Genomic DNA, 27,454 nt, shown 5'->3' with positions numbered 1-27,454 from the left:
ACCTAAACATTAAAAAACCCCACTGGACCAAACAGTTCAAATGGCAAAGGAATTTTCTGTATCTCCCAAGAAAGGGTCATCGAAAGGAATTTTGGGAAGAGAGAGAGAGAGAGAGAGAGAGAGAGAGGGGTTTCAATCACTACCCTTCTTAAACGAAGTTCATGGTTTTATACATTCTTTATTCTTATTATTATATGTTTCTATTCTTTTCCAAGGGTTATACGGGTACTGCAGTTACACAACTCCACTTTATTTGTCCTGGTTTATAGTTATTATCTTATGTGTATGCGTTTATCGTAACCAGGCTCATTTCAGTGGCTCATCGTTTTATTCTTTTACTGTATCTCCCGGAAGTCCCTCTTTTGCAGAGAAAACAAGCGTCCACTCCTACCGGCCGTGTCATCACGCCCAACGGCGTGAGTGACAGCGGAGATCCAGAGAGGGTGCGCTTCGATCTCTGATCCAGAGCAATTCCCACAATCAACAGCTTATGTTTTACATTATTTAATTAATTTAGTCTTCTGGAAACAGAAGCTCATTGGTTTACACAATATATCATTAGTCTTCTAACCATTTTATGGCCCACATCTGGACTCCATCAGCAGCCAAATGTCACACACACATTTACGCACCCACATTTTTCCCTTCTGTTCCCCTCAAAGTAAACACACCCCCACCTTTTCTTCACTCCAAAATTCCAACGCACACACATTTTTCCCTTTTACGCACACACATTTTTCTCAACTGCACCCTTCCATCCCAAAGTAAACACGCACCCACATTTTCTTCACTTGAACTTTTAGATATATTCCTATGCATGCTTTCTGCCGCTATTTCCTTACTTTTTCTCGTAAAATTTCTGCTGCCCATGAGATGTAAAATTTTCGACGAGAAGCTACTTCTTGAACACCGTTCGTCAACAGCATCAGAGTGGCAACTGTCAATCGAATTGTGATTCTACACTCTCCAGTTATTAACTGACCATCAGATGTTGTTTCAGGTTTTAATTTGGCCCATACTACAATGCTCCTCACCTGAGGGCCCTATCCTATCCGATTTGCGGCTTGTCATATGATCATTTCCTTTATTTCCTTTATTTCCTTTATTTCCTTATCTCTCTTAACACTCTTTACATTTATTTATTCAAATTACCTGGATCCAGGTTTCCCAATTTTGTCTTTCTAAGTTAATTCCGGACTATGTCAGAGCCATCGTTACTCAGTGTCTAATATGCATTTTTTATGCATGTGTCTTAGCGTTAATCTTGCACAATACTCTTTAGTACACCTTATAGTTACCATGACTATTCTAAACTATTCCTTGTATTTCTCATACTTCTTTTCTTCCCTTTATATCTTTTCTCTATTCATTCCCCCTTTTTTCATTAAATTTAGCACGGAGCCTCACTTTAAACATCAAATCAACAGTACATGTCCGTAACAGAAGGTTCTTAATTTACGGTGTGTCCAAACAACTCCACATAACAGCCCCAATTAATGACCAGCATTCAATGAGTGATCTCACCGTTCTGTGAAGTTGTGCTGATGGTCACCTCCGATCCTGTCTCGTGACGCCAAATTATGTCGTATCTTTTCTGCGACAGTGCTGTTGAAGTGATGATGAAGGATGCTCCGAGGACACTGTTCTTGCTGGTAAAATAGAGTTTATTACAAACAAGCCACACATGTCATACGGACGTCGCGAGCAGTCCGGAGGCCTCCAGTCGAATATGAAAGTCCTGCAGCTTGGGGGCCCGCGCCCACCTTATATCGGGTTCAGGCCCTCCAATCACCGAGCTAAGATATGAACTCATGTCTTAGGTATCTCCTACATGTTTATCTTTCAGCCCCTGGCCTTTGCCCTACTTCTTTCACATATGTTTTTAATTAGGGGCCTCTCAGTCCGGCATCAGACCTGAAAATATACCACAGAAGCGAAAAAGCTTACAGCACCTGGTATTCCCAGGCGGTCTCCCATCCAAGTACTGACCAGGCCCGACCCTGCTTGGCTTCCGAGATCAGACGAGATCGGCCGTGTTCAGGGTGGTATGGCCGTAAGCAACATTTGCAGCAACAAAAAGGCCATTTAAAGATGCTGTAACACAACGTTTTCGTATTCTGTCTATGAAGGTAGCAGCTGCAGATTGTCAGGAACACAAACAAATATTCTCACTATAATGACAAAAAGGGCCTTTGTTACAAACTCTGTCGTTGTTACATTGTTACAGGCTATGTTATAAAAATATTATTGGATTATTATCACTGATGTATTGCTGTGTAAGCAGCATTTTCAAGTATCATACTGCGCCATATTTTATGAAACAATCACGTTTTAAATGTCAAATCTAAATCTACAAAGTCGCAATAACAATCACAAACGTAGTGGAGTAAAAACTCCAATCTATCCCTGTAAAATCAAGTATAAAGTAGCATAAAATTGCAAAAAGCACCTCAAACCTGCATTCAAGCAGCTCAGTTACAATCTCACCTCTGTCATAGATAGTGTTTATCATTCATGTGGGGAAACTGTGTCACTGTAATCAGAGCTCCTTGCCCAGAAATTCTGGAAATATGCTAATGTCCCTATGGACAGAAATGCACACAGGCGTTCACGGTGGCAGTGATTGACATCTATAAAGGGCCGTTTTGTCACCAGTGCTGTTGCTTACGGCCATACCACCCTGAACACGCCCGATCTCGTCACCAGTGCTGTTGCTTACGGGCATACCACCCTGAACACGCCCGATCTCGTCACCAGTGCTGTTGCTTACGGCCATACCACCCTGAACACGCCCGATCTCGTCTGATCTCGGAAGCTAAGCAGGGTCGGGCCTGGTCAGTACTTGGGTGGGAGACCGCCTGGGAATACCAGGTGCTGTAAGCTTTTTCACTTCTCTTTACAAGCAGCAGAGGGCGCCGCTGCTTCTCCGGTGGAGACTTTGAAAATCAGAGCAGCTTGACTCTGGATGTTGAATTTCAGCATTTTTCTTTCTCCCACATTTTCAACGCTTTGTCCTGATGCTAGTGTGCTGTCACCAAAGAGTAACGGCCATTACTTCAGTTTGAATCACTTCTGCATGCTTTTGAAAAAAAGTTGAAAACTGACGTGTCGTTTCTGAGTGATGTATATCTTCACCATTCTTTCCACTGTATGCTGTCCAATAAACTTCAATAAAGGTTTCTTTTTTTCCCGAGTGAAATTGATCAGCTTCTAATTAGTTTATGATATAATGATATACACTTGTAACTCGTGATCTGCTCTTTAAAAAATATTTGAAAAGCATTGACATTGTGTGTACACCATTCTATTGATTTTCATCAGCGCCTGCCAGTGTCCAACGAAGAAGCAGCAGCGCCCTCCGCTGTTTGTAAAAGAGAAGCGAAAAAGCTTACAGCACCTGGTATTCCCAGGCGGTCTCCCATCCAAGTACTGACCAGGCCCGACCCTGCTTGGCTTCCGAGATCAGACGAGATCGGCCGTGTTCAGGGTGGTATGGCCGTAAGCAACATTTGCAGCAACAAAAAGGCCATTTAAAGATGCTGTAACACAACGTTTTCGTATTCTGTCTATGAAGGTAGCAGCTGCAGATTGTCAGGAACACAAACAAATATTCTCACTATAATGACAAAAAGGGCCTTTGTTACAAACTCTGTCGTTGTTACATTGTTACAGGCTATGTTATAAAAATATTATTGGATTATTATCACTGATGTATTGCTGTGTAAGCAGCATTTTCAAGTATCATACTGCGCCATATTTTATGAAACAATCACGTTTTAAATGTCAAATCTAAATCTACAAAGTCGCAATAACAATCACAAACGTAGTGGAGTAAAAACTCCAATCTATCCCTGTAAAATCAAGTATAAAGTAGCATAAAATTGCAAAAAGCACCTCAAACCTGCATTCAAGCAGCTCAGTTACAATCTCACCTCTGTCATAGATAGTGTTTATCATTCATGTGGGGAAACTGTGTCACTGTAATCAGAGCTCCTTGCCCAGAAATTCTGGAAATATGCTAATGTCCCTATGGACAGAAATGCACACAGGCGTTCACGGTGGCAGTGATTGACATCTATAAAGGGCCGTTTTGTCACCAGTGCTGTTGCTTACTGCCATACCACCCTGAACACGCCCGATCTCGTCACCAGTGCTGTTGCTTACGGGCATACCACCCTGAACACGCCCGATCTCGTCACCAGTGCTGTTGCTTACGGCCATACCACCCTGAACACGCCCGATCTCGTCTGATCTCGGAAGCTAAGCAGGGTCGGGCCTGGTCAGTACTTGGGTGGGAGACCGCCTGGGAATACCAGGTGCTGTAAGCTTTTTCACTTCTCTTTACAAGCAGCAGAGGGCGCCGCTGCTTCTCCGGTGGAGACTTTGAAAATCAGAGCAGCTTGACTCTGGATGTTGAATTTCAGCATTTTTCTTTCTCCCACATTTTCAACGCTTTGTCCTGATGCTAGTGTGCTGTCATCAAAGAGTAACGGCCATTACTTCAGTTTGAATCACTTCTGCATGCTTTTGAAAAAAAGTTGAAAACTGACGTGTCGTTTCTGAGTGATGTATATCTTCACCATTCTTTCCACTGTATGCTGTCCAATAAACTTCAATAAAGGTTTCTTTTTTTCCCGAGTGAAATTGATCAGCTTCTAATTAGTTTATGATATAATGATATACACTTGTAACTCGTGATCTGCTCTTTAAAAAATATTTGAAAAGCATTGACATTGTGTGTACACCATTCTATTGATTTTCATCAGCGCCTGCCAGTGTCCAACGAAGAAGCAGCAGCGCCCTCCGCTGTTTGTAAAAGAGAAGCGAAAAAGCTTACAGCACCTGGTATTCCCAGGCGGTCTCCCATCCAAGTACTGACCAGGCCCGACCCTGCTTGGCTTCCGAGATCAGACGAGATCGGCCGTGTTCAGGGTGGTATGGCCGTAAGCAACATTTGCAGCAACAAAAAGGCCATTTAAAGATGCTGTAACACAACGTTTTCGTATTCTGTCTATGAAGGTAGCAGCTGCAGATTGTCAGGAACACAAACAAATATTCTCACTATAATGACAAAAAGGGCCTTTGTTACAAACTCTGTCGTTGTTACATTGTTACAGGCTATGTTATAAAAATATTATTGGATTATTATCACTGATGTATTGCTGTGTAAGCAGCATTTTCAAGTATCATACTGCGCCATATTTTATGAAACAATCACGTTTTAAATGTCAAATCTAAATCTACAAAGTCGCAATAACAATCACAAACGTAGTGGAGTAAAAACTCCAATCTATCCCTGTAAAATCAAGTATAAAGTAGCATAAAATTGCAAAAAGCACCTCAAACCTGCATTCAAGCAGCTCAGTTACAATCTCACCTCTGTCATAGATAGTGTTTATCATTCATGTGGGGAAACTGTGTCACTGTAATCAGAGCTCCTTGCCCAGAAATTCTGGAAATATGCTAATGTCCCTATGGACAGAAATGCACACAGGCGTTCACGGTGGCAGTGATTGACATCTATAAAGGGCCGTTTTGTCACCAGTGCTGTTGCTTACTGCCATACCACCCTGAACACGCCCGATCTCGTCACCAGTGCTGTTGCTTACGGGCATACCACCCTGAACACGCCCGATCTCGTCACCAGTGCTGTTGCTTACGGCCATACCACCCTGAACACGCCCGATCTCGTCTGATCTCGGAAGCTAAGCAGGGTCGGGCCTGGTCAGTACTTGGGTGGGAGACCGCCTGGGAATACCAGGTGCTGTAAGCTTTTTCACTTCTCTTTACAAGCAGCAGAGGGCGCCGCTGCTTCTCCGGTGGAGACTTTGAAAATCAGAGCAGCTTGACTCTGGATGTTGAATTTCAGCATTTTTCTTTCTCCCACATTTTCAACGCTTTGTCCTGATGCTAGTGTGCTGTCATCAAAGAGTAACGGCCATTACTTCAGTTTGAATCACTTCTGCATGCTTTTAAAAAAAAGTTGAAAACTGACGTGTCGTTTCTGAGTGATGTATATCTTCACCATTCTTTCCACTGTATGCTGTCCAATAAACTTCAATAAAGGTTTCTTTTTTTCCCGAGTGAAATTGATCAGCTTCTAATTAGTTTATGATATAATGATATACACTTGTAACTCGTGATCTGCTCTTTAAAAAATATTTGAAAAGCATTGACATTGTGTGTACACCATTCTATTGATTTTCATCAGCGCCTGCCAGTGTCCAACGAAGAAGCAGCAGCGCCCTCCGCTGTTTGTAAAAGAGAAGCGAAAAAGCTTACAGCACCTGGTATTCCCAGGCGGTCTCCCATCCAAGTACTGACCAGGCCCGACCCTGCTTGGCTTCCGAGATCAGACGAGATCGGCCGTGTTCAGGGTGGTATGGCCGTAAGCAACATTTGCAGCAACAAAAAGGCCATTTAAAGATGCTGTAACACAACGTTTTCGTATTCTGTCTATGAAGGTAGCAGCTGCAGATTGTCAGGAACACAAACAAATATTCTCACTATAATGACAAAAAGGGCCTTTGTTACAAACTCTGTCGTTGTTACATTGTTACAGGCTATGTTATAAAAATATTATTGGATTATTATCACTGATGTATTGCTGTGTAAGCAGCATTTTCAAGTATCATACTGCGCCATATTTTATGAAACAATCACGTTTTAAATGTCAAATCTAAATCTACAAAGTCGCAATAACAATCACAAACGTAGTGGAGTAAAAACTCCAATCTATCCCTGTAAAATCAAGTATAAAGTAGCATAAAATTGCAAAAAGCACCTCAAACCTGCATTCAAGCAGCTCAGTTACAATCTCACCTCTGTCATAGATAGTGTTTATCATTCATGTGGGGAAACTGTGTCACTGTAATCAGAGCTCCTTGCCCAGAAATTCTGGAAATATGCTAATGTCCCTATGGACAGAAATGCACACAGGCGTTCACGGTGGCAGTGATTGACATCTATAAAGGGCCGTTTTGTCACCAGTGCTGTTGCTTACGGCCATACCACCCTGAACACGCCCGATCTCGTCACCAGTGCTGTTGCTTACGGCCATACCACCCTGAACACGCCCGATCTCGTCACCAGTGCTGTTGCTTACGGCCATACCACCCTGAACACGCCCGATCTCGTCTGATCTCGGAAGCTAAGCAGGGTCGGGCCTGGTCAGTACTTGGGTGGGAGACCGCCTGGGAATACCAGGTGCTGTAAGCTTTTTCACTTCTCTTTACAAGCAGCAGAGGGCGCCGCTGCTTCTCCGGTGGAGACTTTGAAAATCAGAGCAGCTTGACTCTGGATGTTGAATTTCAGCATTTTTCTTTCTCCCACATTTTCAACGCTTTGTCCTGATGCTAGTGTGCTGTCACCAAAGAGTAACGGCCATTACTTCAGTTTGAATCACTTCTGCATGCTTTTGAAAAAAAGTTGAAAACTGACGTGTCGTTTCTGAGTGATGTATATCTTCACCATTCTTTCCACTGTATGCTGTCCAATAAACTTCAATAAAGGTTTCTTTTTTTCCCGAGTGAAATTGATCAGCTTCTAATTAGTTTATGATATAATGATATACACTTGTAACTCGTGATCTGCTCTTTAAAAAATATTTGAAAAGCATTGACATTGTGTGTACACCATTCTATTGATTTTCATCAGCGCCTGCCAGTGTCCAACGAAGAAGCAGCAGCGCCCTCCGCTGTTTGTAAAAGAGAAGCGAAAAAGCTTACAGCACCTGGTATTCCCAGGCGGTCTCCCATCCAAGTACTGACCAGGCCCGACCCTGCTTGGCTTCCGAGATCAGACGAGATCGGCCGTGTTCAGGGTGGTATGGCCGTAAGCAACATTTGCAGCAACAAAAAGGCCATTTAAAGATGCTGTAACACAACGTTTTCGTATTCTGTCTATGAAGGTAGCAGCTGCAGATTGTCAGGAACACAAACAAATATTCTCACTATAATGACAAAAAGGGCCTTTGTTACAAACTCTGTCGTTGTTACATTGTTACAGGCTATGTTATAAAAATATTATTGGATTATTATCACTGATGTATTGCTGTGTAAGCAGCATTTTCAAGTATCATACTGCGCCATATTTTATGAAACAATCACGTTTTAAATGTCAAATCTAAATCTACAAAGTCGCAATAACAATCACAAACGTAGTGGAGTAAAAACTCCAATCTATCCCTGTAAAATCAAGTATAAAGTAGCATAAAATTGCAAAAAGCACCTCAAACCTGCATTCAAGCAGCTCAGTTACAATCTCACCTCTGTCATAGATAGTGTTTATCATTCATGTGGGGAAACTGTGTCACTGTAATCAGAGCTCCTTGCCCAGAACTTCTGGAAATATGCTAATGTCCCTATGGACAGAAATGCACACAGGCGTTCACGGTGGCAGTGATTGACATCTATAAAGGGCCGTTTTGTCACCAGTGCTGTTGCTTACGGCCATACCACCCTGAACACGCCCGATCTCGTCACCAGTGCTGTTGCTTACGGCCATACCACCCTGAACACGCCCGATCTCGTCACCAGTGCTGTTGCTTACGGCCATACCACACTGAACACGCCCGATCTCGTCTGATCTCGGAAGCTAAGCAGGGTCGGGCCTGGTCAGTACTTGGGTGGGAGACCGCCTGGGAATACCAGGTGCTGTAAGCTTTTTCACGTCTCTTTACAAGCAGCAGAGGGCGCCGCTGCTTCTCCGGTGGAGAAAATCAGAGCAGCTTGACTCTGGATGTTGAATTTCAGCATTTTTCTTTCTCCCACATTTTCAACGCTTTGTCCTGATGCTAGTGTGCTGTCACCAAAGAGTAACGGCCATTACTTCAGTTTGAATCACTTCTGCATGCTTTTGAAAAAAAGTTGAAAACTGACGTGTCGTTTCTGAGTGATGTATATCTTCACCATTCTTTCCACTGTATGCTGTCCAATAAACTTCAATAAAGGTTTCTTTTTTTCCCGAGTGAAATTGATCAGCTTCTAATTAGTTTATGATATAATGATATACACTTGTAACTCGTGATCTGCTCTTTAAAAAATATTTGAAAAGCATTGACATTGTGTGTACACCATTCTATTGATTTTCATCAGCGCCTGCCAGTGTCCAACGAAGAAGCAGCAGCGCCCTCCGCTGTTTGTAAAAGAGAAGCGAAAAAGCTTACAGCACCTGGTATTCCCAGGCAGTCTCCCATCCAAATACTGACCAGGCCCGACCCTGCTTGGCTTCCGAGATCAGACGAGATCGGCCGTGTTCAGGGTGGTATGGCCGTAAGCAACATTTGCAGCAACAAAAAGGCCATTTAAAGATGCTGTAACACAACGTTTTCGTATTCTGTCTATGAAGGTAGCAGCTGCAGATTGTCAGGAACACAAACAAATATTCTCACTATAATGACAAAAAGGGCCTTTGTTACAAACTCTGTCGTTGTTACATTGTTACAGGCTATGTTATAAAAATATTATTGGATTATTATCACTGATGTATTGCTGTGTAAGCAGCATTTTCAAGTATCATACTGCGCCATATTTTATGAAACAATCACGTTTTAAATGTCAAATCTAAATCTACAAAGTCGCAATAACAATCACAAACGTAGTGGAGTAAAAACTCCAATCTATCCCTGTAAAATCAAGTATAAAGTAGCATAAAATTGCAAAAAGCACCTCAAACCTGCATTCAAGCAGCTCAGTTACAATCTCACCTCTGTCATAGATAGTGTTTATCATTCATGTGGGGAAACTGTGTCACTGTAATCAGAGCTCCTTGCCCAGAAATTCTGGAAATATGCTAATGTCCCTATGGACAGAAATGCACACAGGCGTTCACGGTGGCAGTGATTGACATCTATAAAGGGCCGTTTTGTCACCAGTGCTGTTGCTTACGGCCATACCACCCTGAACACGCCCGATCTCGTCACCAGTGCTGTTGCTTACGGCCATACCACCCTGAACACGCCCGATCTTGTCACCAGTGCTGTTGCTTACGGCCATACCACCCTGAACACGCCCGATCTCGTCTGATCTCGGAAGCTAAGCAGGGTCGGGCCTGGTCAGTACTTGGGTGGGAGACCGCCTGGGAATACCAGGTGCTGTAAGCTTTTTCACTTCTCTTTACAAGCAGCAGAGGGCGCCGCTGCTTCTCCGGTGGAGACTTTGAAAATCAGAGCAGCTTGACTCTGGATGTTGAATTTCAGCATTTTTCTTTCTCCCACATTTTCAACGCTTTGTCCTGATGCTAGTGTGCTGTCACCAAAGAGTAACGGCCATTACTTCAGTTTGAATCACTTCTGCATGCTTTTGAAAAAAAGTTGAAAACTGACGTGTCGTTTCTGAGTGATGTATATCTTCACCATTCTTTCCACTGTATGCTGTCCAATAAACTTCAATAAAGGTTTCTTTTTTTCCCGAGTGAAATTGATCAGCTTCTAATTAGTTTATGATATAATGATATACACTTGTAACTCGTGATCTGCTCTTTAAAAAATATTTGAAAAGCATTGACATTGTGTGTACACCATTCTATTGATTTTCATCAGCGCCTGCCAGTGTCCAACGAAGAAGCAGCAGCGCCCTCCGCTGTTTGTAAAAGAGAAGCGAAAAAGCTTACAGCACCTGGTATTCCCAGGCGGTCTCCCATCCAAGTACTGACCAGGCCCGACCCTGCTTGGCTTCCGAGATCAGACGAGATCGGCCGTGTTCAGGGTGGTATGGCCGTAAGCAACATTTGCAGCAACAAAAAGGCCATTTAAAGATGCTGTAACACAACGTTTTCGTATTCTGTCTATGAAGGTAAGAGAGAATAGGGGCCCACTTCATGTCAAACTCATTTTGACAGGTGAGACTAATCAGGAATTTCCGGAACGAATTGGAATTTCCGGAACGAATTGGCTTCCTGTATCCCCCCCTCATACCGGAAACCACGCCCACCCCCCTTTTTTCCCACGCTACATCATGGTAGGCGTATTTCCCCCCTCCTCCGTGTGAATTTTTTAATCACATGAGCTGGGACCATGTGATGGGACCATGTGATGGGAGAAAAACATTCTACCTTTTGAACTCTTAGCATTAGCTAATGGGACAGATGTATAAGTCTCCACTGTTTAAATTGACCAAAACTGCGGCTAATGTCTTTAATAGATGACTGGGGTATGAACTCTTTTTAACCTTTTGAACTCTTAGCACTAGCTAATGGGACAGATGTATAAGTCTCCAGTGTTTAAATTGACCAAAACTGCGGCTAATGTCTTTAATAGATGACTGGGGTATGAACTCTTTTTTAACCTTTTGAACTCTTAGCACTAGCTAATGGGACAGATGTATAAGTCTCCAGTGTTTAAATGACCAAAACTGCGGCTAATGTCTTTAACAGATGACTGGGGTGTCCGGTTAAAAAAATTGTTAGTTGTTGGTCTAGAAATACTCTGCCACACCAGCAAGTCTCTTCATACAATATAAACCGGCACGAAAAAAAATGCAGCGCAGACAGCAAACCTCAGGCATGGGCTATGAACAGAATCCAACCCCTCTGTTTGCTGGTAAGTAATTAAGATTTAAGAATTATTTAACTTTTATAATTAGTTATTTAACTTTTAATATTAAATCTCTCTCTCTCTCTCTCTCTCTCTAAAAAAGTTACTCCGCAGGAATTTACAGACATAAATTTTACACAAAGGGACTTCGGTATGTTTTAAAATGATTGTTTATTTTAAAGCATGTTTTATGTCAATCGGTACATTTGCAAAGCATAACGTTTTTAAATCAACTGTAAATGCGTTATTTACTTACAGATTCACTCGATCGATGCGAGAAAAATACCTCAGAGCCAAATGTGTACTGGGGAAGTCTCAGCGATATATCTGAAGATATCACCTATATACCTGATACGGATGAAGATGTATCTACAGCACAGAGGGTCCCTATCAGTGAAAGACAGAGAGAAGAAGGAAATATCACATTCCACACCAGTGAAGAGGGAGGCAATCCCACGTTCCATCCTGAAGTTCCATCCGGTGAAAACAGTATAAGAAATCCCGAACCGTCAACGGAGGAACGTGAAGGTAAATAATAAAAGGAAATTGCATGTTTATTTCACACATATACACTGTTTAGCGATATGCGACTGCTACGTCCTCCCACCGGATGTCTGAATGAATGGATATGTTGTAGTTATGTCCCCTCCTCCGGATATGACATAATCCTATCGGTTCATTATGATAATATTTCTGTCCCTTAGGGGCTGGAGTGGTATATACTTTTGTATTTTATGATTTTATGCTTTTATAAAAAAAAAAAAAAAAAAAAAAAAAAGTCTTTGAAAAAGCCCCGATAGGAAACCCTATCTATAGACCTTATTTATAGGTTATATTAATATTTGTTTAATTTTTTTTTATAGTAGAGGAAGTTGCAGTGACTGAACCTGAGTCTGAGCCTGCACCAGAGCCTGCACCTGCACCAGAGCCTGAAGCTGCACCTGCACCAGAACCTGCACCAGAGCCTGCACCAGAGTCTGAAGCTGAACCTGCAATACGTGCTAGGAGAGCTGGAGGTGATTTTTTATGAGATGTATTTTTTTTGTTATTATTATTTATAGGTTATATTTAATTTATATTAATCTGTTTTACAACAGAAGCAGTACGAAGACGTTATCGGAGGCTTTCGACGACCAATCAACAGCAAAAGAGGATGACCCGAGCCCCCCACACCTTCCGTGACAAGCAGCTATACCTTCGAGGAATCGTTGATATGTATAATGCTGGTATCCAGGGAATTATGTCCGTAGCTCAAAACATGTAAGGTGTGACATTTTTTTTGAAGGTGGGCTAAAAAAAAAAAAAAAAATCATGTCTGACCTCCCCAGTATTCCTGATGCATTGTATGAAGCTATAGAAGAATTAAATCGAGACTCTGATCAAAGGGGTATAATTCCGTGGGCATTGCATGAAGCTATAGAAGAATTAAATGAATGTTATGCTCCGGTGGAGCATAACCCTAACCCTGACCTACTCCAACCGATAGAAGAAGCTCACCAACACGTTTGTCAAAATCAGAACGAATTTCCTCATGATCCTGTCCAGTCAGTTCCTCAAAATCAGAACGAAACCGTAACACATCGCGAGCCTTTTAACAATCTGGAAATAAGACGCGTCTTTAACATTCCTACCCTCGGAGCTGTACCCAATCTTGCTCAATTTTATTTAGACGTTGTGCAGAACCTTACAGATCTAGCCGAGAGAGTCAGACCTGAGGTTAGACGTAACGACCTCATACAGCTCGAGATAATAGGTGAAAATGTGCGAGATCACATCATCATTAAATACGATGAGCAGGACGACAACATAGTGTCGGCTTTCGAAGGTTTGTTAGCCAGGTTAATACAATCTAACGGTCAAATCATTGGAGGCTCCCAGCTAGAATTAGTCGTTCAAGTGTTGCGAAACCCTCGAGGCGGTGGTAGACGAAAGCAGCATCAACTGTTAGATAACGAAATCATAAACCTGAAACAAGCCCATCTGTACATAGTAAACAATGAAAATGACCGTCTCTGCTTCGCCATAGGTCTGGCTCATCTCACCAATCCCAATTTCAATGATAGTCAAGCCCGGGAACGAGGCAGAGAGTTGCAACGTTTGGCAGGTCTGAATGACCAGACGGAAGTCACCCTGAGTGACATAGGCAGATTTGAACAGATACTGAATCGTAAAATTGTGGTGTATTGCCGACGGTCTGAGGACCGAAATCTTTTACCTTTTGAAACAGAGTTTCCCAAGTCACCTCATCCGTTGTATCTTTTCTTGTTTGAAAACCACTACTACGGCATAAAAAATCTTAAGGCTCTTTTAGGAGTCAAATATGTCTGCAATTACTGTCACAGGGGTTACAAGTCCCACGAGAAACACTTCTGTCCTAATCATTGTAATCTCTGCCTCAATCCTGACTGCGCTACTCATTATGCTGAAAGTGTATTCTGCTCAGCCTGTAACAGGACTTGCCGTACACAAGCGTGTTACTCGAAACACAGACAGCCTAGACCCCTCTCTCATTCGAAGCTCAGTATCTGCCAGCAAATGTACAAATGCCTCGGCTGTAAACATCTCGTCTCACGCCAGGGGAAACACAGGTGCACAGCTGAAAGATGTAGAATCTGTGGGGGGAATCTCAGCGACTCTGAAATTCCCTCCGATCAGCATCTGTGTTACCTGCGACCTCTTCCGAAGGAAGATGAATACACCGACGCTATATTCTTTTACGATTTTGAAACATTCGTCAACCCGCAGGGTGTACACGTACCCTATCTGGTGTGTACAAAATCGCTCCATGGTGAAGAGTGGAACGCTTACGGTCTAAATTGCGTTGAAAAGTTTGTCCAAAATTTCAGGAAGAGCAAACATAGGGAGGCTACCTTTATAGCGCACAACGCTAAAGGATTTGACAGCTACTTGGTCCTTAGTTACCTGGTGGGAGAGGGTATGACGCCCTCTATCATCATGCAAGGTAGTAAAATTATCAGCTTCACAGAATCCGATTTCCAGTTGAGGTTCATCGACTCTCTGTCTTTCCTCACCATGCGTCTCAGCGCTTTCCCTAAGGCTTTAGGTTTTGAGGATAAATCCAAGGGTCATTTCCCTCACAAATTCAGCTCACAGGAACGGTTAAACTATGTAGGTCCTTACCCGCCTCCCTCCGATTACGGCGTAGAACGCATGTTGTCCGCTGAGCAGGAAGGGTTTTACGGTTGGTACAGAGAGGTCTCTCAAGGTGTCTTTAACTTTGAGAAGGAGGCTCTGTACTACTGTCAAAACGACGTTGATATTCTCCGGGTGGGCTGTATGAAATTCAGAGACCAGTTTATCGAAGAAACGCGTGTGGACCCTTTAAGCTGCATGACCATAGCCTCTGCGTGCATGAAAGTGTTTCTCACCAATTTCTTGCCCGAAAAAACTCTGGCCATACCTTCCCCCGACGACTACAGACGTCAATCCAAAGCATACTCCAACGTGTCCATCCAATGGCTGGAGTGGGTAGCTTATTCTGAAAAAATATGTATCCAGCATGCTCTAAACAGGGGGGAAATGCAAATCGGTCGGTACTATGTAGACGGCTACGCCGTGAGAGATAATGAGAAATGGGTCTGGGAGTTCCAGGGGTGTTTTTTTCACGGCTGCCCCTCATGCTTCCGGTCTGATGAAATCTGTCCTCTGACAAACGCTCCTTACGGGGATCTGCACGCTTCTAGTGAGGCGAGATTGCAGGAGCTGAGAAACGTTTATGGCGTTCGTACCATAGTGATGACGGAGCACGAATGGACGGAGATGAAAAAATCAAATGAGGAGGTAAAAAAGTTCCTAAAGAGCTACGTTTCTCCCGAACCTCTCTACCCTCGCTCGGCCCTTTACGGAGGTCGGACTTCGGCCTTGAGGTTACGTTATAGTACTCCTCCCGAAGAAAGTGTGCATTATGTAGACGTCACCTCCTTGTATCCGTACGTCAATGTCAACTGCTCTTATCCTCTACATCACCCCCTCATCATCCACGAGGATTTTGGTGATCCCTGTCAGTACTTTGGGCTGATCAGAGCCGTTGTCCACCCCCCGCGAGGGTTGTTTTTTCCCGTTTTACCGTATAAAACGTCTCGAGGTAAATTAGTGTTTACCCTTTGCCGCACCTGCGCTGAAATCAATCATCAGAGCGGTTCTTGCACTCATGATGAGGAGGCTAGAGCTCTGACGGGGGTCTGGGTGACTGTCGAGTTAAACAAAGCCTTAGAGCTGGGCTACAGGGTGGGAAAAATCACAGAGGTGTGGCACTTTGAACAGCGTAGCAGCAGCGTGTTTCACGACTACATACACACCTTTCTAAAAGGTAAGCAGGAAGCTTCAGGTTACCCCGAAGGAAAATGTAGGAAAACATACGTTGACGAGTACGAGAAGCATCAGGGCATCCGGTTAGACCCGGCAAAAATTGAGGTAAACCCTGCCAAGAGGCAGGTGTCTAAGCTGTGTCTTAACAGCTTCTGGGGAAAGTTTGCGCAGAGAACCAATCTAATCCAAACCAGCCTCGTCAGGACCCCAAATCAGTTTTTCAACATTGCATTTTCAGGTCAATACGATCTCAGACACGTTTCCTTCTTACCGGTAAAAAGAGAGGGTTATATAGCTCTGATTCAACGGAGCTATAACGAGCGTTGCGTCGTACCCCCCGGTAGGTCAAATAACATTTTTATAGCCGCATTTACCACCGCCTACGCGCGTCTAAAGTTGTACAGTTATTTAGAAAAGTTGCAGCACAACGTTCTTTATACCGACACAGACAGTCTGGTCTATACAGTGAAAGAAGGAGAGACCCCTCTGGAATTGGGTAATTATTTGGGGGATTTGACGGACGAGTTGGGGGGTGACACTATTCAGGAATTTGTTGCAGCGGGTCCCAAGAGTTATGCTTATCAAACCAGAACACTGAAAAAAGTAGTCGTGAAAATTAAAGGTATAACCCAAACTCGTGAGTGTTGTGAAAAGATCAACTTTGACAGCGTGAGAGGGTTGGTGGAAGGCTACCTTGATGGTATGAAGGAGATGGTGCTTGAGACCCCTCAGCAGGGCATTAGAAGGGATAAAAAGGGGTTTCTGCTGAAAAACTCGGCATTCCAGAAAAAGTTTCGAGTGGTCTACGACAAAAGACGTCTCTTCCCTGACGGTACGACTCTGCCTTTTGGTTATTAGATTTGTATTTTTTTTTATGAAAAGGGGAAAAAAAAAAAAAATGTCACACCTTGCCATGATGGAGGAGGTTGAATTTGACCCTAGACTGAAAGTGCCTTTTTCATGTCTGATGGTGGGACCCAGCGGATGTGGGAAAACCTATTTTGTAAAATCTGTACTGGAAAACTGTGCACATGTGATGAATACTGTACCTGAGAAAATTGTGTGGATTTATACTTCTTTTCAACCCATGTACGGTGAACTGCAGAAAATGAATAAAAAGATAAAATTTATTGAAGGGCTGCCTGATTCTTTTGAGGATTTTGAAGATACTCTGATCATCCTGGACGATGTTATTTTTCAAGCCTCTGATCATGCTGAGGTGGTTAAAATTTTCACACAGTACCGACATCACAAAAATATGTCTGTCATGATGTTGACTCAGAATGTATTTCATCAGGGTAAATACAGCCGCACTATCAGTTTAAACTGCAATTATATGGTGTTGTTTAAAAACCCCAGAGACAAATTACAGATGAATATTCTAGGTCGTCAAATTTTCCCCTCGCAAAAGACATTTTTCTTGGAAAGTTTTGAAGATGCCACCAGAGATCCCTACGGGTATTTAATCCTGGATCTCACACCTTCCTGTCCAGAACGCTACAGAGTGAGGAGTGGTTTACTTCCCGACCAGTGGCCCGTCATCTACCTGCCTAAAACCAAGTAGGTCATCATGTCAAAGCGTATAAAAAGGAACGCCGTCTTACTAAAGGCTCTGTACCACGCCACGCCTCAGAAGCGTAAAGATATCATCGCCCACAGCTCCCCCGACTTTCTCCAGACGCTGTGTGAGATAGCTTTAAATCTTTTAAAGGGGAACATTCCTCTATCTACTTCTCAATACAAAAAACTGAAAAGTCAAAAAAAGATCATCAGACTGCTGGCTGATAAGAAAACCAGTTTAAAACGTAAACATCGAGTTTTGAAGAAACAGACGGGAGGATTTATTTTTCCTCTGCTGGCCGCAGCCATACCTCTCCTAGGGGGTCTTTTTGGAAACTTGATTCAGAAAAAATAGATGTAAAAGATGGCCAAGGTAAACAAAATGTTTCTCCTGACACCCCATGAGATGAACAGGCTAACCCAAACCTCCTCCTCCTCCTCCTCCTCCTCCTCCTCCTCCATCAGGCAGACGGCTGAAAATGATTTGGATGAAAAAATGAGAGCTATACTCGACGAGAGAGGGTTGAGTTCCTATGAAAAGGTGAAGAGGTATGAAGCTTTGCTGCACAGATATCTCACTCTCATGAGACAAGGTCAGAATGATGAACGCGGGGTTACTCTCCACCTGCAACCTGACCCCCTGCAACCTGACCCCCTGCAGCCTGACCCCCTGCAGCCTGAACCTACATCTGTCCAGGCATCTGAGAGGACTGCGTCTGCATCTGCTCAGACAGGGAAAGACAGACTAGAGGCAGCGAGCGAGGTCATAAAAAACCTACCCCCGCGCTCTCGTAAAAACGCTCAATACATTATGCAGAAATTATCAGAAGGCAACGTGGACTGGACTTCCAAGGGTGAATTTGTTTATCAGGGGAACGTGGTCAAAGGTTCTCATATCATGGATTTATTCAAAAACCTTTCACTGACTCATAAAAAAAAAAAAAACTCATCTTCTCCTAAAGGTTGGTTAAGTTTCTTAAATACCTTGGCGGAGGTAAACATCCCCTTATCTATGTTGAGTAACCGTTTTGCGCGCGAGCAGTACAGGCATCTCAAAACGGATGAAGAAAAAACACCCCTACCACGATCAAAGAGGATAAAGAGGAGAATCATCCTATCTCCGAGCTGGATGACTTTTTGATTGATTTTTGTATGTTTTCTCACACACAAGAAAAAAATGAAATAAATACATTTCAATAAATGTTTATTGTTGATTTTTGTATTTTTTTTTACATGCGTTTTACAAACGTTTTACAAGCATCTCTAAACATGTGTAAAGAGCAGGCCCTGTGATGAAAATTCTGACCACGTTGATGTGGAGTGAGACAGCGCTGATATTTAGTCACAAAATTAGATACTATACGATCATTTTCTAAGACATCGTGGTGATACAGAGACAATATTTCTTTATAAGATAATCCGCAGGCCTTATGGCAGAGATAAAAAACACAATGCTGCCCGCAAACGATCGACAGAGGGTGTTGAAGCTGACGGTCATGGTACAGTATTTTCTCTGAACGGTTTTCCAGAAACTCCAAGATGCTGGAGGGGTAGTGTGGAAAATCAGGCGGGAATCCGTAAGAGTCAAAAAAGGTGGCAGAGCCATCCTGTTCCAGAGTCAGAGATAACCAATGTTCTCCAGGTAGATGTGACGGGTGAGTGTTGACGATGAAGTAGGCTGGTGCTTGAAACTCATGCGTCAGTAAGGCTAGCTGATCAGAAGCCCACACCCCGCAGAATACATCTCCCAACAGACGATGTAAAAGATGGTCCAGCCGACGATTATCCATTTTTTTTATTTTTTTTAATAATAATCCACCATCACCTGTCTTTTAGCATTGATCTCCAGAATGGAATCGTAACAGGCGTATACGATAAGTGTGGTTGTCTGAGGCAGAGGGACCCTGAATCTCATCTCCAGCCTCAAATTTCCGTTGGAAACGGGGGACAGGGCAGCGGTGTCGTCGGTCGGTTCCAGATTGAAAGCAAACAGAGAATACCCCTCGTTAAATTCCCTACGATCGATACTCAGAGGTAAATCTTTGAGGTGTCTCCCCGTGGCGGTAAACATGTGGTAAAACTCTCTGACCGAATTCCCTCGATCAAACTGGGGTTGAAAGGCTTTAGAGGGAATCTGTCGTCCGTCCTGACAGAGCGCCAGGTACTCCACGTCGTTGTGTCTGAAATGAAAGGGGGACAGGTCCCTCCTGCCTGTGAAGGCGTCGTGGTGTACCATGGCCAGAACCACATATTTAGGTATAGCGCCCAGAAAGAGATTCTCCTGGTTACAGATCCTGGAATTCTCAGGGATGGAGTAGGTTTTCACAGTCACGCGTGAGAGGGGGTAGAGGGCATTTCCTCTCATCAGGGCCGCCTCATGACCCAATCTGACGGCCGGGGAAACGGTAACTTTTTTGATAAACAGGGAGGCGCCTGTTATCTTCAGAGCAAACTCTGAGGCGCGTGTTCCCATCAGACAGAAGGCATCGTTGTTGCGTATCAGTTTAATTCTCAAATCTACAGAGTTCAGCAAAAGTCTCTCGCAGAAAAATATGTCGGTGTGAAGCGGGCCCAGCAGGTCGACTTCTTTGGACTCGGCCGTGAAGACGCTTCTTTGGACGAGCCCTTTGTTAGGACCGTTATTGATGACGACAGAGTTCATAGAACCCGCTGTGTCTTTGTAAAACAGACCGGCGCTGAATTGACTCTTTAACGTATCTTCAGAATAGTTGAGCAGAGTCTCGATCATGGCTCTGTAAGGATGTGTGGAGCTGGATTGTGAAATCAGTCTATCCCCCAGAATAACGTCACATTGGCTGAAAATCGTATTGAGAGGATAATTGATGAGCCCTACGGCCGTATCGGCGGGGATGTTGGTTCCGTCCTTCTCCGTAATTTTCACCCTGAGATGTAGCATGGTGTCATTCAGATCAAGATACTTTTCACCGTCTCCGGGGATGAAGAATTCAATGGGAGAGTTGTCGTTCAGCGCTGAGAGGGGTTGACATTCTTGATATTTTTTATCCTCTATGGATAATTGTGTCATAGGAGCTGAAAATAGATCCAGTTCTGCCAGAGTGCACTCGGGTGATTTCTGATGTAAAAGAGCCATTTTTTTTTTTAATGTTTGACTAGACGTTAAAATATATCGGAGCTCTGCGCAGACTTGCTTCTCTTCACGCCGTCACTCCCGAATGATTTGCTCTTTTTACTTTTGGAGCGTTTTTTAGAGGAAACTCGGTTGCCTGGTGGGCGTTTCCTCTTTTTACGTGATAAGACCATAATACCTCCGGAACCCTCTTGATTCTTCGGTTGCGTCAGTTTTCCCACCACTCTTTGGACCGCCTCAGAGGCTATGTTGGTGGCGGCCGTTTTAAGATGAGGTTTGGCTACGGCAAAACCCCTCTTCAGTAGAGGAGCTACGAAACGAAACAATTTTGAGAAGATTGATCCTATACCTCTACCGTACATCACCGGTGCTCCGTAAAAACCGGGTAGAGTCCCTCCCACTTGATTTTCATAATAGCTGACAAAGCGATGAGGATCCTCCCGGAGACGTAACGTGGCCATCCTTCTTAATGAAGCGGTAGAGAACGCTGCACGGGTCTGAAGTGCAGCTTGATTATCGTTTTCCCATAAACAAAGTCCACGTACTTGTTGCGGTCTGTTTTAATTTCAATATGGATGGATTTGATGTAATTTTTCGATACGGGTAGGTAATGTACCGTATTATATCTGAGACTCACCACGTCTCCGTAATCACCTTTCACGTTCACTACACACAGCAGCGGTGAGTAGCTGTCGCCGACCGTTTGATACTGAACAATGTCAGTGTATAGAAACAGGTTATATATTCCAGCGTTTAAATCGCAGGGGTAAGGGGTAGAGCGCTTTGACAGAGTCCACCACTCGTTGACTTTTATTCCTAACATATAAGCCAGAGGAGGATAGGCGCGGATTTTATATTGACCGTCGCCTTTGACATCGAGGCATTTGGTCACGTTGTTGAAAGAAGCTTCAAAGGAGGGGTCGTACTTTTTGACGGCCGGGGTCACCTGGTCCAGGAGATCTTTATGACGGCTGTAATGCCCTCCTCGACCGAATTTTACAATCACCAAGGGTTGAGGTTCTTCAATCGTTCGGTTCAGTTCAAAATAGGACGAGTCCGAGGATAAATTATACCAGGTGCGAGGGTAGATGAATTCGCACAGACCCACCACCCATTCGCCACTCAGTTCAATGGGTTTAGCCAAATCCACGGTGAAACAACTACTGGTATTACTTTTAAATAATTCCTTACTAGCGTTGGAAGGTAGAGTCACGTAAAACCCATCGGCGTTGGTATGTTCCATGATTCTGTATTTTTTTTCTCTGAATGATCCGAGGAGCTTGGTACGAGGTTTTTTATATACCCACCACCTCCGAGGCTTTAACCCAGCTGTTGAACTTCTCTGGCCAGTTTTTCCATCTGACTAAAACCTGTTTTTCACCTTTGACGACGCGTCGTTTTAAGATTTTCTCCACATGAAACATTTTATCGCCGGTCATTTTTACTTTTTGCAGCTCGGCTTCATAAAACGAACCCTCAATAGGCTCACCGTCATAATCTTGTAGTTTGTATACGGGGGGTGTGCGTGGAATGCTACCCGTCACTGTAAACACTTCGTCCGTAAAACTCTGTTCATATTTTTTATCAAACACTCCTCTCAACTTTGATATTCTGACCAGATCCCCTTTTTTAAAAATCATTTTTATTTTTGGACGTGAGGAGATTGTACCGTACAGGTGATGAAACACTTGAACAGCATTCGTAGAGGTTACCTCCATAGGAGTCATTTTTATACTCTTATGGTAACTGTTGTTGTAGCTAATCAACAGGTCGGGTAAGACCTCGAGGTAACGTTTGGTGTTGTGAGCCGTAAAATATCTCCACATTCTCGTTTTTAACGTACGATTAAATCTCTCCACCACCGAGGCCTTTAAGTCACTAGCCGTCTTAAAATGCACCATACCATATTTCAGCATCAGAGCCTGAAACCTCTTGTTGAAAAATTCTTTACCCGCATCTGTTTGTAGCTTTTCAGGTATTTGACTCTCCAGTAACACCGACTCGAAAGCCTTTGCCACTTCAGACGCCGTCTTCTTCTTCAAGACGCGCGCATAGGCTTTTTTCGAAAATACGTCTATAACGGTCAATAAATAATTGAATCCGTCATTATGTTTGACCAAGGCTTGCATATCGCACAGGTCGGCTTGAAATTGTTTCAACGGTTTGGTCACAAACACTCTGTTTCTCTTGAAATGTACTCGGGCTGGTTTGTGCAGAGTATAAGCGTCTTGCTCTGATAAAAAATCTTTAACATCATAAACACTGACTTTTTCCCCCATTTCATCTTCTACACCCTGACGGAGTCGTTCAACTCCTCCAAAGCTTGCCGGATGAAGGGGGTTGTAATACACTTTTTTCATCACCCGTCTCTCTGCCATCCTGTCTTCTGAAAAACTGTGACAAATCTCTGTGTGAGATGGCTTTTATAAACTTTTTTTTTTTTTTTTTTTTTTTAAAAAGGAAGAAAAAAACAATAGCATTTTTTTTTTTTTTTTTTATTCAACAGGTTACTCAATACAAACTCGAGAATACAAAACTCAAGAAAAAAAACTTTGGATATATGATTACTAAAAAGAAAACATTTGGTAACAAGGTAAAAAAAACTTTGGATATATGATTACCAAAAAGAAAACATTTGGTAACAAGGATATATGATTACTAAAAAGAAAACATTTGGTAAAACAGGATATATGATTACTAAAAAAAAAAAAAAAACATTTGGTAACAAGGATATATGATTACTAAAAAGAAAACATTTGGTAACAAGGATATATGATTACTAAAAAGAAAACATTTGGTAAAACAGGATATATGATTACTAAAAAGAAAACATTTGGTAAAACAGGATATATGATTACTAAAAAAAAAAAAAAAAACATTTGGTAACAAGGATATATGATTACTAAAAAGAAAACATTTGGTAACAAGGATATATGATTATTAAAAAGAAAACATTTGGTAACAGGATATATGATTACTAAAAAGAAAACATTTGGTAAAACAGGATATATGATTACTAAAAAGAAAACAGGATATATGATTACTAAAAAAAACATTTGGTAACAAGGTCAGATCATTTCAGCTTATCAATAGACGTTGCAGCTGTCACCGGTGGTCTGCAGCTGTTTCAGTTTCTCAGTATCCTCTCCGGTCAGATTCTCACACGCATCAGAGAGAGCTTCCCATCTGCACTTGACCGTTTTCAACTCATGCAGGAGAGTCTCTGCCACCATCCGGACTCTGAGATCATTCATGTTGACGTTGCGGCTCCTCAGCAGGCGTTGAATGGAGGGAATGAAGCGAGGGGTGTTGAGTCGTTTCATCAAATGTTCATAGTGATCCTGGAGAAAGTCTTCCTCCAACACCTCCAAGCAGTCATGATTTCTCTGGCTAGGATGATTGATCTGACATCCATAGCATTCATCGACGCGGTACTTGCGGATAGTCAGGCTGAGCAGATGATAAACAGCAGATTTGATGCTGTCCACGATCCATCCAGCCATCCATCCGTCAACCCCGTCCACATTATTCTCCTTATTCTCATCATCCTCCTCCTCCTCCTCCTCCGAACAAGGAGGTGTCTCGGGTAACGTTTGCTCGTCCTCCAGGTCCTTATCCACTACCAGGGACAACGGTTGCTCGTCCTCCGATACCTGGGACAACGGTTGCTCGTCCTCCGATACCTGGGACAACGGTTGCTCGTCCTCCGCTACCTGAGACAACGGTTGCTCGTCCTCCAAGGCCTGGCTCTGTACCTCGGACACCGTCTGCTCGTCCTCTGAGACAACGTCCATACTTTGCTGACAAAATTCTGTTAAATCCATGGAGCCGAGGTAGATGAAGTCGGAAGAAGAAGAAGAAGAGAAGAGCTTACGAGGACGGAGGGTGCGCTTTGGTCGTGTGTAGGGCATATTCAAAAAGTGCAACGGTAATGACAGCGTTCTTTATAATACCAGAAGAGGGGAGGTTCAAAGAGGTTCAAAGAGGCGTGGTTAAGGAGGCGTGGAATTGTGGTTTAGAAGTGGGAGGTACAAGGAGGCGTGGTATTTTTATTTTTTTTTTCAGCGAAACTCAAAATTTTAGAGTTTTTCTTACCACCATCGCCTCTCTCCAGTTGCGACAACTCTGGTAAAGGATAGAAATCCTCTCCCTCATCTCCAACATCCTGTGGAGCCATTCCTTCGCGGGTATCACTAGAACGTTGCGGAATAACCCGCAGTCAGGATTAAATCTCTCCATCACAAAGATGCTGACGGATTTCTCCTGTTCCGGGAATGCCTGTGAACTGTGTGAACGCAGACTGGCTTGAGTCATCCATTTGCCTGAGCCTGTGCTTTTGGATGGCCATATTGTTCCCAAAATGATTTTCATCTTAGCCAACTCCAGGTCATCAAACCGAATAACCAATCTCTGACGTTTCTCCCCAAGAGGAGGACGAATAGGACTATGCACTCTCTTTCCGTTCTCCTTTTTCTCCTTTTTCTCCTTATTCTCCTTATTCTCATCCTCCTCCTCCTCCTCCAAACAACAACCTGAATCTGACGTAGTCACATCAACATCCTCGCTCTCTTCTTCAGATGAGGCCTCTTTGTTCTCTTCTTTCACAGGGCTCTTATTCATAGCAACAGCCATCTTTATCATCAGCTTCATCACAGCCCAATCCTCGATGCTCAACACCGTCATGATGGTTGAAGGACCCAGAATTTCCCCCTCACCCAGCTGGTACATCCACAGCTCACCCAACTCATACTTGAACACATAACCCCAGGATCCAGACATCCAGGGATATAGAGACCATTCTTCATGCAGAGATCCTGAAGGAGGAGGCATCTGAGTACGGCACAGATACATCATACATCTCTTTGGAGCTCCTGGTACCACAGTAACATCTTGATAAACTGTTACAGGCGTCTGACTGAGCAATGATGAGGACCAGCCATCAGAAGGTTTTCTGTTAGAGGAAGACGAAGCCTCTTCTTCTTCCAAAGGCTTACAATTCTCCATTTCAATCGTAATCAACGCTTGAGGATCCATGCCGAGTACAAGGTAGGAGGAAAGAATGAAAAATCCACTTTATTCTATCTTAAAAAACCCCACCCTCCCCTCTCATTTTTTTTTACCCCCCGCCTCCGGCGGATTAAAAAATTCACACGGAGGAGGGGGGAAATACGCCTACCATGATGTAGCGTGGGAAAAAAGGGGGGTGGGCGTGGTTTCCGGTATGAGGGGGGGATACAGGAAGCCAATTCGTTCCGGAAATTCCAATTCGTTCCGGAAATTCCTGATTAGTCTCACCTGTCAAAATGAGTTTGACATGAAGTGGGCCCCTATTCTCTCTAAGGTAGCAGCTGCAGATTGTCAGGAACACAAACAAATATTCTCACTATAATGACAAAAAGGGCCTTTGTTACAAACTCTGTCGTTGTTACATTGTTACAGGCTATGTTATAAAAATATTATTGGATTATTATCACTGATGTATTGCTGTGTAAGCAGCATTTTCAAGTATCATACTGCGCCATATTTTATGAAACAATCACGTTTTAAATGTCAAATCTAAATCTACAAAGTCGCAATAACAATCACAAACGTAGTGGAGTAAAAACTCCAATCTATCCCTGTAAAATCAAGTATAAAGTAGCATAAAATTGCAAAAAGCACCTCAAACCTGCATTCAAGCAGCTCAGTTACAATCTCACCTCTGTCATAGATAGTGTTTATCATTCATGTGGGGAAACTGTGTCACTGTAATCAGAGCTCCTTGCCCAGAAATTCTGGAAATATGCTAATGTCCCTATGGACAGAAATGCACACAGGCGTTCACGGTGGCAGTGATTGACATCTATAAAGGGCCGTTTTGTCACCAGTGCTGTTGCTTACGGCCATACCACCCTGAACACGCCCGATCTCGTCACCAGTGCTGTTGCTTACGGCCATACCACCCTGAACACGCCCGATCTTGTCACCAGTGCTGTTGCTTACGGCCATACCACCCTGAACACGCCCGATCTCGTCTGATCTCGGAAGCTAAGCAGGGTCGGGCCTGGTCAGTACTTGGGTGGGAGACCGCCTGGGAATACCAGGTGCTGTAAGCTTTTTCACTTCTCTTTACAAGCAGCAGAGGGCGCCGCTGCTTCTCCGGTGGAGACTTTGAAAATCAGAGCAGCTTGACTCTGGATGTTGAATTTCAGCATTTTTCTTTCTCCCACATTTTCAACGCTTTGTCCTGATGCTAGTGTGCTGTCACCAAAGAGTAACGGCCATTACTTCAGTTTGAATCACTTCTGCATGCTTTTGAAAAAAAGTTGAAAACTGACGTGTCGTTTCTGAGTGATGTATATCTTCACCATTCTTTCCACTGTATGCTGTCCAATAAACTTCAATAAAGGTTTCTTTTTTTCCCGAGTGAAATTGATCAGCTTCTAATTAGTTTATGATATAATGATATACACTTGTAACTCGTGATCTGCTCTTTAAAAAATATTTGAAAAGCATTGACATTGTGTGTACACCATTCTATTGATTTTCATCAGCGCCTGCCAGTGTCCAACGAAGAAGCAGCAGCGCCCTCCGCTGTTTGTAAAAGAGAAGCGAAAAAGCTTACAGCACCTGGTATTCCCAGGCGGTCTCCCATCCAAGTACTGACCAGGCCCGACCCTGCTTGGCTTCCGAGATCAGACGAGATCGGCCGTGTTCAGGGTGGTATGGCCGTAAGCAACATTTGCAGCAACAAAAAGGCCATTTAAAGATGCTGTAACACAAAGTTTTCGTATTCTGTCTATGAAGGTAGCAGCTGCAGATTGTCAGGAACACAAACAAATATTCTCACTATAATGACAAAAAGGGCCTTTGTTACAAACTCTGTCGTTGTTACATTGTTACAGGCTATGTTATAAAAATATTATTGGATTATTATCACTGAT

The 27,454-nt window shown here is 43.3% G+C and overlaps 15 non-coding genes across 15 annotated transcripts; 7 read left to right on the top strand and 8 right to left on the bottom strand.

Annotated features, from left to right (window-relative positions):
• Positions 1 to 1,940: 1,940 nt before the first annotated feature.
• LOC141770247 (5S ribosomal RNA) lies at positions 1,941 to 2,059 on the bottom strand. The gene has a single exon (XR_012594485.1). It is a non-coding gene; the product is annotated as a 5S ribosomal RNA (ribosomal RNA).
• A 705-nt stretch (positions 2,060 to 2,764) lies between these two features.
• On the top strand, positions 2,765 to 2,883 carry LOC141770298 (5S ribosomal RNA). The gene has a single exon (XR_012594524.1). It is a non-coding gene; the product is annotated as a 5S ribosomal RNA (ribosomal RNA).
• Positions 2,884 to 3,385: 502 nt separating this feature from the next.
• LOC141770246 (5S ribosomal RNA) lies at positions 3,386 to 3,504 on the bottom strand. Its single transcript, XR_012594484.1, has one exon. It is a non-coding gene; the product is annotated as a 5S ribosomal RNA (ribosomal RNA).
• A 705-nt stretch (positions 3,505 to 4,209) lies between these two features.
• LOC141770297 (5S ribosomal RNA) lies at positions 4,210 to 4,328 on the top strand. Its single transcript, XR_012594523.1, has one exon. It is a non-coding gene; the product is annotated as a 5S ribosomal RNA (ribosomal RNA).
• Positions 4,329 to 4,830: 502 nt separating this feature from the next.
• On the bottom strand, positions 4,831 to 4,949 carry LOC141770245 (5S ribosomal RNA). The gene has a single exon (XR_012594483.1). It is a non-coding gene; the product is annotated as a 5S ribosomal RNA (ribosomal RNA).
• Positions 4,950 to 5,654: 705 nt separating this feature from the next.
• Positions 5,655 to 5,773, top strand: LOC141770296 (5S ribosomal RNA). Its single transcript, XR_012594522.1, has one exon. It is a non-coding gene; the product is annotated as a 5S ribosomal RNA (ribosomal RNA).
• A 502-nt stretch (positions 5,774 to 6,275) lies between these two features.
• On the bottom strand, positions 6,276 to 6,394 carry LOC141770244 (5S ribosomal RNA). Its single transcript, XR_012594482.1, has one exon. It is a non-coding gene; the product is annotated as a 5S ribosomal RNA (ribosomal RNA).
• Positions 6,395 to 7,099: 705 nt separating this feature from the next.
• LOC141770295 (5S ribosomal RNA) lies at positions 7,100 to 7,218 on the top strand. Its single transcript, XR_012594521.1, has one exon. It is a non-coding gene; the product is annotated as a 5S ribosomal RNA (ribosomal RNA).
• A 502-nt stretch (positions 7,219 to 7,720) lies between these two features.
• Positions 7,721 to 7,839, bottom strand: LOC141770243 (5S ribosomal RNA). Its single transcript, XR_012594481.1, has one exon. It is a non-coding gene; the product is annotated as a 5S ribosomal RNA (ribosomal RNA).
• A 705-nt stretch (positions 7,840 to 8,544) lies between these two features.
• Positions 8,545 to 8,663, top strand: LOC141770318 (5S ribosomal RNA). Its single transcript, XR_012594543.1, has one exon. It is a non-coding gene; the product is annotated as a 5S ribosomal RNA (ribosomal RNA).
• Positions 8,664 to 9,159: 496 nt separating this feature from the next.
• On the bottom strand, positions 9,160 to 9,278 carry LOC141770259 (5S ribosomal RNA). Its single transcript, XR_012594497.1, has one exon. It is a non-coding gene; the product is annotated as a 5S ribosomal RNA (ribosomal RNA).
• A 705-nt stretch (positions 9,279 to 9,983) lies between these two features.
• On the top strand, positions 9,984 to 10,102 carry LOC141770294 (5S ribosomal RNA). Its single transcript, XR_012594520.1, has one exon. It is a non-coding gene; the product is annotated as a 5S ribosomal RNA (ribosomal RNA).
• A 502-nt stretch (positions 10,103 to 10,604) lies between these two features.
• Positions 10,605 to 10,723, bottom strand: LOC141770242 (5S ribosomal RNA). Its single transcript, XR_012594480.1, has one exon. It is a non-coding gene; the product is annotated as a 5S ribosomal RNA (ribosomal RNA).
• Positions 10,724 to 26,507: 15,784 nt separating this feature from the next.
• Positions 26,508 to 26,626, top strand: LOC141770292 (5S ribosomal RNA). The gene has a single exon (XR_012594518.1). It is a non-coding gene; the product is annotated as a 5S ribosomal RNA (ribosomal RNA).
• Positions 26,627 to 27,128: 502 nt separating this feature from the next.
• LOC141770240 (5S ribosomal RNA) lies at positions 27,129 to 27,247 on the bottom strand. Its single transcript, XR_012594478.1, has one exon. It is a non-coding gene; the product is annotated as a 5S ribosomal RNA (ribosomal RNA).
• Between the last annotated feature and the right edge of the window lie 207 nt (positions 27,248 to 27,454).

This window comes from Sebastes fasciatus, chromosome 6 (assembly GCF_043250625.1).
Source record: "Sebastes fasciatus isolate fSebFas1 chromosome 6, fSebFas1.pri, whole genome shotgun sequence".
Classification (NCBI taxonomy): Eukaryota; Metazoa; Chordata; class Actinopteri; order Perciformes; family Sebastidae; genus Sebastes; species Sebastes fasciatus.
The sequence above is the reverse complement of the archived record's forward strand: the minus strand, read 5'-3'. Positions and strand labels throughout refer to the sequence as shown.